Genomic DNA, 15,494 nt, shown 5'->3' on the forward strand with positions numbered 1-15,494 from the left:
GGCTATTTAATTTAAATCAACTCTTCAGGAACCAGAACCACAACCAGCAAAAATCTATAACTATATGGGCAGCAACAGAGTTACACAGCTACCAGCTCAGTATTTGTATATCAAAGTTATAATAAAAGGCTTAAAATGGATTTGAACATACCGCTGTTGCTACTTCTTTAGCAAGAAGAAAAATGTGGAGCAATACAGAGATTTGCTGAACAAATAAACCTGTGGAAATCCAAGTTCCTAAGGTAAGCCTGACAGAAAATGAATATAGTCTGCCCAACGCTTTCTACATGAAACTCATTGTTCCCTCTGTAGCAGATGATCCCCATTGCAGAGGCTATTCCATCTTGTACAGTGCTGCAAGCTCTTAATGCATAATGAGCAGCATTAATGATAGGCGATAGGCAAAAGTTAGGAACTACCGTGTCTTCATCCAACCATTTATCTCACAGAAAAAGCTGAAAAATTTTACTGTTTATATTCTGAAAAAAATACTCTGCTTGCACAATGTTTGTGCAAGGGATCTGGTGGTTTTGGTTAATGGTAAGACTCATCTGAGTCACCAACACGCGCTGGCAGCCAAAAATGCCAACCGTATCCTGGGGTGCATTAAACACAATATAGCTAACCAGCTGAAAGCAGTGATTGTCCCATGAGGCTCAGCATTAGAGTGGCCTCACCTCAAGTACCGTGTGCAGTTTTGGGCTCCACAATATAAGGAGGATATAAAAATAAGGGCAGCAAAGATGGTGAAAGGCCTAGAGGGAGGAGCAGCTGAGGGTACTAGGTTTGTTCAGATTAGAGAAGAGGAAACTGAGTGGGGAGGAGAGGAGACTCCTCATTGCTGCCTACGAACCAACCGAGGGGGAGGTGCTGATCTCTTCTCTCCGGTGTCTGGTGACAGGATGCCAGGGAATGGCTCAAAGCTGCATCAGGGAAAGTTCAGACTGGACATTAGGAAAAAGGTCTTCGCTGATAGGGTGGTCAAGCACTGGAACAAGCTCCCCAGGGAAACGGTCACAGCCCCAAGTCTGCCAGTGTTCAAGAAGTTTGGACAACGCTCTTAGATTTATGGTTTAACTTTTAGGTTGCCCTGTGTGGAGTCAGGAGTTGGTCTCGATGATCTTAGCGGGTCCCTTCCAACTCAGGATGTTCTATGATTCTCTGAAATATACTGGCTTCAAAAGCTTATACTTTCTTTTCTAAAGCACATCATGTAGTTGATAAAAACCCCCATGTTCTCAAGACCTTAGGTTGTTGTTTTTATTCCAGATACATCTTTTACTGAATACTTTTGAAAAGAGTATTAGTTCACACAGGTAGGAAGCAAGATATTTTCATGTGGCAATAACTTTCTATTACAAAGACATACAAAACTACTTTCGTATTTAATAAATAGAAGCTTTTTTATACCAAACAGTAGGTATGCAAAGAAGGTTAAGGAGGTTATTAAGAAATATATATTCTTGAAGTGATGGCAAATAGCACACCCAAAATCCAGGCTGAAAAAAAGACGCCTTTAGCTTTTAATATACTTGAAGCCCTTTCTATAATCCTGGACTGAAAATAAAGTTTGTAATTTTTATTTTGTTTAGGCACTCAGCCAGTATATGGAACACAACAGGTCAAATTAAATTTCAAAAAATACATTACTTTTTATCTGTGTTTGTCCAAGTAGCATCCGTCTATTTATAAAGTAGTAGCTTTGTTACTAGAAGTCTGGCAAACCAAAATATTTCAGTGTTGAGATGCATAATTCATTGCCATTTTGGGTATTAAGAAACATCACAATACTGAAATCATACAAGCTATGCGTTTAGCAGGGTGCCTGCAAAGAAGCTTATTGGTTTATATAAATTGCACTCCAGAGGGAATGGAGAAAAATCAGTTCATTAGCTAAACAAGGTATTGAAATCAACACTATTACAGTGGCTCCTTGATAAATACACAGTTCATTATCGCTTTATTCATTTGCTGTTTTACATTGGTGATAAGAGTACAGCTGATCAGTCAAAGGCACCTCTTATGCAGGTAGCTGCAGAAATAATCTTATTTTTTATGTAAACCTCCTGAATAGCAAGGTTGATATGTTTGGTTAGAATGGATCATCCAACAATAGCTGTTGAAGCAATATTGTCAGATGCTAAAATGTTTTACCAGATGATTTATAGGGCCAAAGGGTTTAAATTATTTACCAACACATACAGTTCAGGGTTAGAAAAGAAAGCAGACAACTCTTCCATTTCCATTGAGACTAAAGTGATATCATTTTGCAGAGGTCTAGCTGGAGATACTCCATTAACATTCTACTGAAAAACAACTCCCAAAATGTAGACGTAAAATATACGGTCACAAGGACATTTTTTATTCAAGGTTTGTGTTCCCTTGAAAACATAGACCACTTCTGACCAAAGAAAGAAGCAATTGTCATAAAGTACAGTGAAATCCAAAATGGAAAAGTTTTCAGGTACTTACATACAGAATAAGCATCATGCTCACCTTCTGGCTTACAGAAAGTACTAGCTTATTGAAAGTAATTACAGCAGAATCATCACCAATGGGCCATTCAATGAAAAGTTTAAATTTTCACCACAGACAGTTTCCTGGTTATGTAATTTAAGTACAGAATTAATAAATAATCATGAAAGTTTACATTAAACGGAACTTTCAAACTCCTCCACTAGTGAGGAAGACAAAAAAACCCACAACTACTCCGTGTTAGCCTTGGTTAGGTCATGTAAATGAAATGGCATGACATGAGTGGTGGAAGGTTTTTTTAACAATGTCTAAATGATCTAGGTCCTTAAGTTGTGTTTTCAAAAGACAAGTAGCAAGAGCTTTATCACTTTAAATTATCATTTGAAAACTTCAAAGTTTTTCAAGGTCTGATCTTCCTAACTATAAGGAAAAGTTCAGATCATTGTCTTGCAAATGTTTATTCACTGAAATAATCAATATATTCACATAAATAAATCAATGTCCTTTATAGGACAAAATCCCAGCTCTTCGAGACAGGGTTCCTCTTATTTTCACCAATACTTGTGTTCAGGCATTAAAACATATATATACCCACTCCCCACACATACACACACAAAACCTATTAATTTTTTGTCCTATATCCAGAACGAGTTTGTTGTCAGAGCTTGATTCTGGGAACCTTGTCTTTCTCTACTTGGTAGTCAGTCTGTGAATCACAGTTCCCTAGTGTGCACAGTCCTGCATCTTCTGCTCAAGCACCATCTATCACTCCAGTGCTGAACAAACTACTATTTAAACTAAACTGTCTTTAAGTTTTGGGTCACCCACATTTAGTCTTTAGTAAGTGACTATCAAAGTCTTTCATGAGTGCGTTTTGGTGACAGTGCTTTGTTATGCACACTCGAGACATGGTGAAGTGACTCATATAAAAACAGAATATTTGTAGTTCACTGTACTGAACAACAGTGGCAGAAGCAACACCTTTTGTTTGTACATAAGGAAAAAAACACTCATTAAAATTGTTTAAGTAATATCTCAAAAAATAATGTATTATAAATACATATTTGACAGTAAACTGGTGTTCCACATGACAAAAAGGTTTTCCTAACATTATTTTCTATAAGCTTCTAAAATTATTATTTTAACAGTCCATAAATTGTCATCCTTCTTAGAACTTCTTTCTCCATTTTGGTAAAGCACTCTGGTATAACACTGAATAGCATATGGTCCAGGAATGGTCAGAAAAAATTTCCTTGCACAGTTTTCCAGTATACAAGGTTTTTATCCAATCATATATTTACAGCAGAAATGACAAAAATGCATCAATTGAAGTCCCTTTAATTGTAAACCATTTTAACTTTGAAGACTGTCCCTCTGTGATACAATTAGCACCTTCTTTTGCAACAGCTCTAGAAAGAAACACACTTCCTAACACTACAAGCTCAAGCTATATCATAAAACCAAAATCAAAATAACTCAAGTAGTTTCCTGATTGTGGGATATTTAGTAGAAGGTGTTATCACACAGCAGTCTTTCCCCCTAGAAACAGTACTTATTTTTGTAAAATTTATAGGAAACTTTACATCTTTGAGACTTCTAACCATCTGTGGAATTTGGCAAGAACTGGCCAATGGTTTAAAAAGTTGTTAGCAGTGGAGGAGGGCAGGATAACAGATACACATACATACACAGACAGTATGTATTATTAGATTGAGTTCCTTTTCCTTTACATGCTGCAGCAGTGTACTAACGTAAAGGATATTTAAATATATACATCCCAGCTTGTCTTTACTCTGTCTAGAATTTAAGATTTAGCTAATTGAGATGGAATTCAGAATATGGCATACATGATGTATGAATGTTGAACATGTAACTCAGAATATTAAATCTAAAACATGAGAAAATAGTCCTCCTGGTTACAACCTATAAAGGAAGCATCTACACATAAGACAATTTTTTCTCTTTTGGAACTTACTGAAAGAAAATATATGCAATCCCTTCATTATTTAAACACAAACACAAAGTTAGATTTCTGAAGACGTGTATGAAGTCAGTCCATACTCAGAATTTCCACTGTGTAGAATATGTCAAGAATTTTGTGTCTGTTTATTCTAAATGGCAATGTGTCCAAATTCAACCTGAAGATGCACCAGGTCTTTCTAAAAAGAGACTAGAAACATGCATACAATGACACTAGGAAGATGCAAGAGAGATAATCTGTATTTTAGTTAAAATTACTTTGTGTTGGCATATGAAGATAATTCTTAACAGGCATGCAAAAGTTTCAAGAAATAAAACCACTGCTAACACACAAGTTTTAACTCAGGTGTTTTGTCTCCTCGTCACGGAAGAAGCTAAAAATAAAAGGAATCCAACTGTATTAATTTAGCTCAGCTCAGGTATCAACCAAACATTGATACAAGATTTTTACAGAAGCAATTACTGCAAATGAAATATCCATAATCACACTGGCTGAATCAGAATTAATATCTTGTCTTTTGGATTCATTCCCTTTACTGATAAAACCACCTCCCGTGTACAGCTAAATACTATCTGATCATTATATGTGCAAAGTGGTCAGAGTATCACTAAACACAGCAATACTCAATGAGCACCAAGGATGACTAGTACCTAAACCAGTCTGTTACCTATCCCGTAAGAGACCTGGTCATGATCTTTATTATACACAAGCAGCTTCTAATAAGCGACATTTGGAACTGGGATATCTAGGAAATACATATTCAAGCCCTTGCCAAGAGACAGGTTCCACTAGTAGAAGAAACACTAGCTGAAATTGTATTTCAATACTGCAAAATATTCGAACAACTGATATTATTATCTGCTTCACTTTGTTCATTAGTCAGTACAGATCCCATAAATTTTATACAGCTATGTGTATACACTATTACAAGTTATAATTATCCACTAGATATTAGAAGTTTCTCCATTCCAGGCAATTTAATTGGTTGAATAATGTTGTCTCCTTTCATAGTGAGGACTCACAAAAAATTCATCATAATACTCTAAGACAAACTCTACTGTTCTTTAATTGCCAGGAAAAATGTAAGATCATAGTGCAAAAGGATTATAATTTTCCTGTTTCTTGGGAGTAACACACAGAAACATATTGTACGTACATGGCACTGTATTACTGACAGCAGCTTTTTACACTAAGAGAGCAAACATAATAATATAAATGTAACTATTTAAAAATTATGAAGGAATACAGTATTGTAAGTATGTAAGATGCTTCTCAATTCAAATGCACATAAAGATGTACAATTGAGTGACTGGGTATGCCTAACGTAAACTAGTATTTGGAGAGTAAGAAAAAGAGGAAGAAGAGCAATCAGTACTATATGGTTCATAGTCATAGTCCGACAGTTCAGCTGCATAACCACAATACAGCCTTTTCACAAACTGCTTTAGTCTAATAACATTTTTATGAGCTATGGAAAAAGGAAAGCAGTGTTATAAAATAAAATGTTTTTAAAAGCTGTCAGGATATGCCTAGCCTTTAAAATTTTTCAACATAAATATATGTTGGATCCCCAGGTTCTGTAGGAGTTTAGGTAGCTCTATTTGTCAGGAATATTGGTTTTAATTAGTATTTGGAAAGGAGATTAAACCTTTCCCTTTCAAATGCGATTTCAACCATATTTTCTATCTGCTCTCAGTGAGACAACGTTCTTTGGAATAAACTCTGTACAGGGTCATATCTAAAAAACTTGCAGAAATAGCAGCTACTGCAGAGTTCGCTTAATAAATAGGGTACCTCTCACACTGTAAATGATTTCAAGTTTACTCTTTCATTTTCCACCTCTGAAAACTGACATCATTTGCAAACCTCATCTGCCAGAGAGCCTGTCTGCATCTCTTTTCATACAACAGTATTTGTCATGATCATAAGTTTTTCAGCTGAAAAAAACCGCTTCAGTCTTTGTGACAAATAATAGGATATTTCATGTGAAAAATCTTTTGCAAATCACTTCCTTCCTAGATCTGATGACTCACAGGACACAACAGAAAACCCTTTCCCCAAGCATAGTAGAGAGAGCAAATGGAGAAAAGCAACTCTGTAAAGGCGTAAAATAAGTGTTTTCATTAAGATATACTCCGCTATCTGCTCCTCAGTAGTAGTGCAGTACTACACAGCAGTATGACCTCCGCATATCGTCCAATACAAACTCAGTTTCTTTTCTAACTCACCAGTCTCTTTTCCCAAGTAACAAGTGATAGGATGAGAGGAAACAGCATCAAGTTGCACCAGGGGAGGTTTAGATTGGATATTAGGAAAAATTTCTTCACCTAAAGGGTTGTCAATCATTGGCACAGGCTGCCCAGGGAAGTGGTTGAGTCACCATCCCTGGAGGTATTTGAAAGACACATAGATGTGGCGCTTAGGGACATGGTTTAGTGGTGGACGTGGTAATGTTAGGTTTATGGCTGGACTTGATGATCTTAAAGGTCTTTTACAACCTAAATAATTCTATGATTCTATGACTTTCCAAGCCTGTCCCTCAAATGTTATAATGTACCATCCCTGACCAGAGGCAACAAAATGAGGAAAAATTTTCTATTAACTAAAAAGAAAAATACAAATAACTTTGCACCATCATCTCAGCTAGTTCTCCCTTCCGAGTACTACAAAGATCTGTAAGATCTGTCTGAAGTGGTCATCCCTTTCAGAGGACACTTATCTCACACTCCCAACCCTTGCTAGATCAGAGAAAGGTAGCCTCTTCCTTTCTTTTCACTTAAAATTTCCCTCCTTGCTACTCTTTCTCTTTCACTGAGCAGCACTCTGTTCAACTTTCATCCTAGTATCTGTCTAGGTCCGACATCCATCATCTATTTGCTGAATTTCCAAATAAATCTCTCTGAACTTTCTCTCATGTCATACTTCACGCTCACAATTTTTTCATAAACATTACTTCATTCTCCAGTTTAAATCTCTCCTTTGCTACCATGCTAAAAATGGAGGCCTTGTGCATCATGCTGACAAACATGTTTTATTTTCTGTTACACCTGATTCCATCAGCAATCATTTGTTGTCCACACCAGCTTTGCTGGTGATTTGGCCTCACTCATAAATTTTCTTTCAAACCCAGAAGAATTAGAATTCTGACTCTTTTGAGCTGTGTGCTGGAGTTATGACAATAATATCAAAAAAAAGTGAAAGCACCCACAAGAGTAAACCAATGAAAGTTTAAGTTTTAGATTGCATTTTATCTCCATTGCAAAAGAAAAGCTAATGAATGATGCAATGTAGCACACAGAAATTAAAGTATCAAGAAGCCACTACATGGCTTTCCATAAGTCATTTTACAAAGAATATGTTGCAAGTTTTCAGAGATCTAATTAGCAGTAATGTGGCTGTTTATGAATAGTGACACCATAAACCATTCATTAGGTTCAATATTAAGAGAGTGTGAGATCAAATTAGCTATAAACTTACTCAGACCGCAAAATTCTGCTAGCAATTTTGTATTAATGCATTCTAAGCACTGTCTTTCACAGCTTTATAAAGAAATGATCTTTTTTCTTAACTCCACTAAAGCATACTTACTGAGTGATGGGCTCCACAGCAGGAAAAACTTAACCGATTGGGTGAGTTCACATTCCTAAATATTCATTTCTCTTGACTTTGAAAACATGGTGACATCTGTGTGTAGACTTTTCCAGCTTTATATTGTTTAAAGTAGCCCTACTGGAAAAGGAAAGATAAAACCCTGCAATGTCACGTCCCTGTCACTGCTTTGTTACTGTCTTGCCAGCAATGTTGAGCGAGGTGATCCTTCCTCTCTGCTCATCACTGGTGAGGCCACACCAGGAGTACTGGGTCCAGTTCTGGGCTCCCCAGTACAAGAGACACATGGACATACTGGAGAGAGTTCAGTGAAGAGCCAGGAAGATGATTAGGGGACTGGAACATCTCTCCTACAAGGCAAGGCTGAGAGAGCTGGAACTGTTCAGCCTGGAGAAGAGAAGGTTTAGGTGGGATCTTAACAGTGTGTATAAATACCTGAAGGGAGAGAATGAATAAGAGGGAACTCTTCTCAGTGGTGCCTAGAGACACGACAAGAGGCAACAGGCACAAACCGAAACACAGGAAATTCCAAATGAACACAAGAAAATATGTCTTTACTGTGGGTAGCCAGGTTGCTCAGTGAGGTTGTAAAGTCTTCATCTGTGGAAATGAAATACCCAACTGGACATGGTCCTGGGCAACCTGCTGTAGCTGACCATGCTTGAGCAGGTGGGACAGACTAGGTGATCTCAAGAGGTCCTTTCCAACCCACATGATTCTGTGACTCTAATTTTTGAATGGTCTTCTACCAAATATACATAAAGGTATTTCTAGGCAGCCACACACACACAGCAAATGCTGTAACATTAGAGTATAAAGAACTATGGGACAGCAATTCCAACAATGATTTTTTATTTTTAATTCTATCAGTACAATACCCGGCCCCATGTATTATCCTAACAATGGCCTGCAGGTGGTATCATAATGCAAATAATATATGAAAGATAATATTAATGGCTATAAAGCAAAACATTAAAAAAAAAAAAGTTCATTTTTTGGTCAGTTTACCATCTGCCTGTGAGACTACAGATGCAAGAGTGTATGAATGCAAGTTTTTATGCTGTATCTGAGATTTCTTCTTTCTGTACCACACCTCTACAGGGCTCTAAGAAATAATGATCCAATGTTTAGGAATATGCAATGAAAGAGAAGAAAAAATCTTACAATTTCTTCAGTGTTATCAAAACCCAGGTGAGATTTCTCTGAGCTTTGTTGGCACATGTCAGAAGTCTTTCAAGCCTCATAGATAAGGTTTTAGAAGTGTACTTCTGCACAATACTTAACTGTACCACAGATAAAGAAAATATGAACAACAACTTCTCACAGTGAGCTCTAGGTAATTAATTAGCTTATGCCTTTGGTATAATTAGACTGTTAGACATTATGGAGCAGTTGCATTGAGACTGATGAATACTATCCCAGCCTACCAGGAAAGGAATAATCAGTCTGATCAGCCTGACTCTTCAGAGGAAAAGTGTTCCTGAGGAAAACTAAAGCCTACAGCCTCAAGGAACCTGTACATTTGAGAGTTTGACTTAGAAATTCTCCCTGAATATTATCCCGGCTCCTAGATTTCAGGCTCGCACTTGCAGCTCTTCTCCTACTTCTCTAGAGGAAGACCTAGATTGCATTTTTATCATCAGGTGAATATCAAATCTGATTTATAGTTTGGGCAGTAAGGGTAAGTGATACAACAAAAGAAGATAATACATCAAATAAAGTGGGTGAGCAGTGAACATGCTGAGAATTGTGGCTGGAAATGTTCGAGATTTTTTATGACTAAAGAAACATTCTTTTTAGCATAAACATCTCTCTGTAAATCAACATTTCCATATATGAAATTCCACACAGTTGTTGATATAATCTAACACTCTCTGTTATCACTGTACCAAGCAAAAACAGCCAAGAGGTTCAGAAGTTGATTCAAGATTCCATGCAAATTTTATACTGTTGAACTGGATAAATCCACACATCCCGGACATTTCTGATCATGAACACACTCATTTTCAATTACAGTTTTACTAGACAGGAGGGACAAGAAAATTCCACACCTTTGCCATGACTAACATTTTTAAGCATGTGAATCTGTAATAAAAGCTTTACGTTGCTGCAGTTTTATTATAAAGCCACTTCAAAGCTGACCAGTTTTTCCTCTTGGGGGGAAAAATTAATCAAGTAAAAAAGACAACTTGCTTAAGTTACCACTTATAGGCATACTTGCACAAATTGACACTTGCTGAATTATCAGAGTAGTGCAAGTTATGTGCTTATTTTCTGTCCTTTTATGTGTACAGAAACACTACATCTCAGACACCATTTTGTGGTAAAAGCAGATGATAAAGGATGATATGGGATGTCAACACCTTTCCATATGGTATTTGCCAAAAAAAGATAGGCTTTATATATATGGAAAATATATCACATATACACAGACTAGATTGTTCTTCAGCACCAACAATCAATGGGGTTGAGAAAAATCTATGCATTTTACAGGTCTGCCATCCTAATCAGTAAAAGATCTTGTTGACAACATGTAAGATAATTAGGCAATGAGGAGAATACAAATTGTATCAAAACAGAAACGATTTAAGTCATACTAAAATGAGCTTCAGAAGTCAAAACATATAAACAAACCTATAGTGGTTAACAGACATCACTCTGAATGTTGGATACATGACTGCATCACTTTGCACAAATTGGCCTCAAAGCACAAAATTCAAATTTTAGTTTGTGCATTAAAATATACTTTTTTACTGTAAGATGAACTAAAAACGTAAAAACATCTAGTAGTTCAAGTACACATGAAATCTAAAACCAAAAATATATTATTTGCAACTTTTAAAAAGGACAGGTTTTAGATATATGAACACATCATTGCACTTTTGAAAAGATGTAGTCAACTGTGAATCCAGTATGTGTTTTACGGGTTAGGTGACGATGTACTAGCAAACCAGGTAAGTGGTTAAAAGGCAACAGATTGAATTTAGGTAGACATCCTTTCCAAACATCAACTAGTAAATCATGTCCCAATATAAAATGCTTCCCACTCTTCAAAAATGAGGGCAAGGTGCAATTTGAAATGTCTTTCTCTGGATGTACAGTATGTAATGCAAAAGAATTGTATTTATGACTTACGTTCAAGCAGAGTGGTAGGAAACATCATAAACCATGGCAATTCACAGTAGTATGTATCAAACATCTGAATAACTTCATTATATAAATGTTGTCTGCTTTTCTTTCCATATCCTTTTCATTTATGTGATGGAGTAAATCCATGCAATGAACAAACACTGTATAGGATTACAGAAGTGTTGACATATGCTGCTGAATTGCATCACAGCAGCATGACACCAACAGCTGAGAGTGCTGAGCTAGGTGCCTGCTGCCCATCGCTCAGGCTCATCTGAAAGAGTCATCTTTATACCCATCAGCTGCTTCCTTCCTTTCATAAATGGAAATAATCAATAAGAATGTCCAACATCATTCGTAAGTGATCCTTATTAAACGATAAGCTAAGATCTATCGACTACATAACTATGAAATAAAATACAGCTCCGACTTGCAAATCAAGACATTACATTCTACAATATTAAGTGAAATCCCTTATTTAGATATATGCAACCCATTTAGAATTAAAATGACCCTTATTTACTATCCTAATGAGAAATTTTGTAAATCTTAAAACCAGTGGTAGGTGCTAATTACTTGAAAATATTACTTGAAGACCTCTGAAATAAATAATCACACAGCTTGGCTAAATCTCCCAGTTCTAGATTCTCCCCACAAAATTTCTAAATGTGCATTGGTCTGACTAAACAGCAAAATAAAGGAGGAGTTTTGTAATTGAAGAATTATCCTTGTAATAGTTAAATATGTGATCAGATCATTTATCATTAATATAAAAAATTAATTCCTTGCCATTCTTTTTGAAACCATCAACAGGTCCTTTTGGTTTTGTTGTCATTGTTGGTTTTTTGTTTGTGGTGTTTCTTTTTAATTTACTTTTGTTTTTAAACACAACAAGTGTTTCATAGAGTTACCAGGAAGTAAGTTGTACATCGGTCTTTCCCCTTTCCAAGGAAAGGGACCTGCTTTGCATAGCAAGTCCTAAGGCCTGCATAAAATTTTAACTAAAATACTACAATGTCATGCCAAAAGTTTATTCCCCGCAACACAGCTTATTTTTGCAGTTATGATTAAAACAAAATAAACCAAAAATAGATATATACTGCACCCAAATCCTGAGAAAATTACAGAGTTTAAAGTGCAACCAAAATAATTCTTCTATGTATTAAATCACTTTTTTGCAGTGGTGAGAGTGTACACTGAGGTGCCTTTTCCTCCTTTTCTTTCTTTGATTACTTAGTTGCTGATACTGATACAGTATAATACATATTAAAGACCTAAACAGTAAATATTTTCTAAGATATTAGTTACTTTCAGATTTTGAGATACACTTCTCTTTTTTGCTCCTCACACAGTATCAGATTCCAGGAATTTGGGGAGTTTTAATTTCCTTCAGTGCTAACCTAAATCAAGACATTTTTCTTCAAAATATTCCACTTCCCAGGACTATTGAAATGCACCCAGTACGACCTAAGTCGTAGTATAATGAGCTACAGTTCTCCTTCTTGCTCACTTTTATTAAAAAAAAAGATGACTGAGGAACTTGACATTTGTTTAAGCATTCAAAGCTTCTACAGAAATGTAAAAACCTCTTTCTATGTCCTGAATATTCCGCACGTTTATGGAATATAAATATGGGCATGTTGTGCCCATAGATAAGCATCCTCTTAATGATCACTGGAAGACTTATTTTCCCCTGCTAATGTTTTCATACAAACTCTGGAACCAGTTTCCATGAAGTCTCTTACCTTTGAAAACTCTAGAGAGCATGCTAGAAATCCCTGCTTGTGGTAACCTGCAATCCTGAGGCAGGGCAACACGCTCAGCAAATCCAGCTGCCTTTTTGCTTTTGCTTTTTTAAATAAAAAACAAAACCCAGGGGAAAAACAAAACAAAACAAAACAACACACCCACAAAACCACCACAAAACAGTAATGTTGAAAGTAATTATAAACAATGCACTTGTAAAAGAAAAAAAATGCTCAACTTGTTTATGATGAGGCTAAATCTGAACTACAGCCACCCGACTTGCTTTAGGCTTTTGCTGTATCGTTGGTTGCGTTTCTCAGACGAAGAAGCCCTGTCATTGTGGAGCGCAGCTAAGTTTTCACAGCCAAACTGTATTTTGGAGTTAGGCCCAATAGACCTAATTTCTTTCCTTTTCACTTATGCACTCTTGAAAATAACTTTCAACCTATCCAGAAGACGTTTTTGACATCTTGACATTTTTCACTCTTTGGCATTACTTTAAGCATTGTTTCACCTCTTCAGATGTTACTTTGTTAGATAAGGTTAGCCTACAATAGTAATCAGCCACTTCAGGATCTGTGATAATAGCAAAGGAAAAAAAAAACCCAAACCTTTCTTCTAAAGATATAACAACAAAAGATCTCCCTGGGAAGAAAAAAAAAAATCAAAGACTTAAAAAAATATTTTTCCACAAGTTTTAGTTGCTAAACCACCTACAGCCCAAGAACCATCCATCTGAGAAGAAAATATGACCTTCCACCCCATGTGACTTTTATCTTGGTCATGCTTTGTGGGTAGTTTTATAGATCTAACAACTGACCCTTCCCATATCATGTCAAATATGTCATACACATTGTAAGGAAAGAAGCTACAACATTGAGTCTTAGATGCTTTTTCAGCTTTTTTCACCTACTCACCAGCAGGCTGCCCAATTCCGATTCTCTGCAGGTTTATCTGGATGCCCAGCATTACAGACCATGTTGTCCCACCACCAGAACAGAATTAGTCACACTATATGAAGCTAAATTTCTGTGAAAGTAGAGATCAATGCCTAGATCTTCCTCCCTCTACAATTTTCAATAAGGCTGTAGCACCAGACAAGCACACTCAGTGACCACTGAGATTTTCTTCATAAATGTTCTCTGTTAGGAAACATAACTTGATCTGTATATTAAACTTGCAACTGTAAAATATTTGTGCTGTGAAGAACTGTAAGCTAAGAGAAAAAATAAGCAGTGTTGTAGCTAACTAAGGCACAAAAATGGTCTGATCCAGGAAAGAAATCTCTTGTGATTTTATCAGCTCCACCCAGTTACTGACAAAATCTACTGACAAAATAAATGAAAGTGGAACAGTCCCTCAAAAGTCCACTATGTAGGCCTTTCTTTCTTTAATAACGAGACTAGTACATGGAGCTACGAAACCACCTCTATTTCATTGTTTAATGAGTCAGCTCTAGGCCCATTGGAACATGGGAACTACACATATGAACTTCGTGCTCCTCTACAGATCTACAGAAAATCACTAAATAAATGAAGAATGGCTCTTAAAAGGGGTATTATTATTATTACTATATGGTGAGATATAGAAAGTGCAGCGCCTGTGTCTTCCCACATGCATATTTTTGTGGATGTTTACCAGAAAGTAAGCCTTCATATGCACACAGATAACCACACAGACGTATACAAACATACATCCACCTAGATTTATGCTCTTTTTTATCTACCAGAGTAAGGCTGCATTTCTAAGAGGTATGCCAAACAACATTTAACCATATTGCCACTAAAACAGTATTGGAAACAACCATGATCAATGCCTCAAAACTTCCCGGATAACATTTGGCTAGAAGGTTTTTGAGGAGAGAAAAAAAATATCTTCAGACTAAACGGACATTACATCAACTACATTACCTGCAGGCCCAGTCATGACCTTTGACAGCAATGATGCAGACCTTCAGGTACTAGGAAATACTTGGAAGAATTCAAAATATTGCCAAAGAAAGATGTCTGCACAGGTTCATAACCTATTTCTGAGTTACACTCTATGCAATAGTTTTGACTTCACTGATGCTGCGTCGGGCATTAATCAGCAAAAATTCTGGATCATTATCTTCAGAGTCACTTTTAGTGAGCCCTGCTCAAGTCAAAATTGCGCATTTAAAATAAAAAACTAATCTCATACTGAGGCATCACTGCGCACTTGCTCACAGGGTAAAAATATATTGTTATGAGGAGGAAAACTTGCATTTGGGACCAATCACAGCAAGACAAGAAGCAAAAAAGAAAGTCTAGAAAAATTATTTTTATCATCAAATCTATGACATATTTTGCTAGTTTTCCACCCATCTTTTCACACTTCTAAAACTACACAGTTGTTACTAGATATCTTTTTGGCTGACAGCAAGTTAAGTGAAAAAGTTACCATCCACGACCTGCCCCAGTTGCTCATTAACATCTTTCTTCTCCGTATGTTGCTGCCTCCTCAGATCCGCCAGCTTAACTGCATGCATAGCCAGTGCCGGTGCCAGCCAAAACGTTTAGTATCAGATTAAACT

At 36.5% G+C, this 15,494-nt stretch overlaps 1 protein-coding gene across 5 annotated transcripts in view; it reads right to left on the reverse strand.

Annotated features, from left to right (window-relative positions):
* CDH18 (cadherin 18) overlaps nt 1-15,494 on the reverse strand; it is a 581,148-nt gene that overhangs the window by 243,901 nt on the left and 321,753 nt on the right. The gene's annotated exons all lie outside the window — the stretch shown is intronic.

The sequence above is a fragment of the Grus americana genome, chromosome 2, assembly GCF_028858705.1.
Source record: "Grus americana isolate bGruAme1 chromosome 2, bGruAme1.mat, whole genome shotgun sequence".
NCBI classification, from domain to species: Eukaryota; Metazoa; Chordata; class Aves; order Gruiformes; family Gruidae; genus Grus; species Grus americana.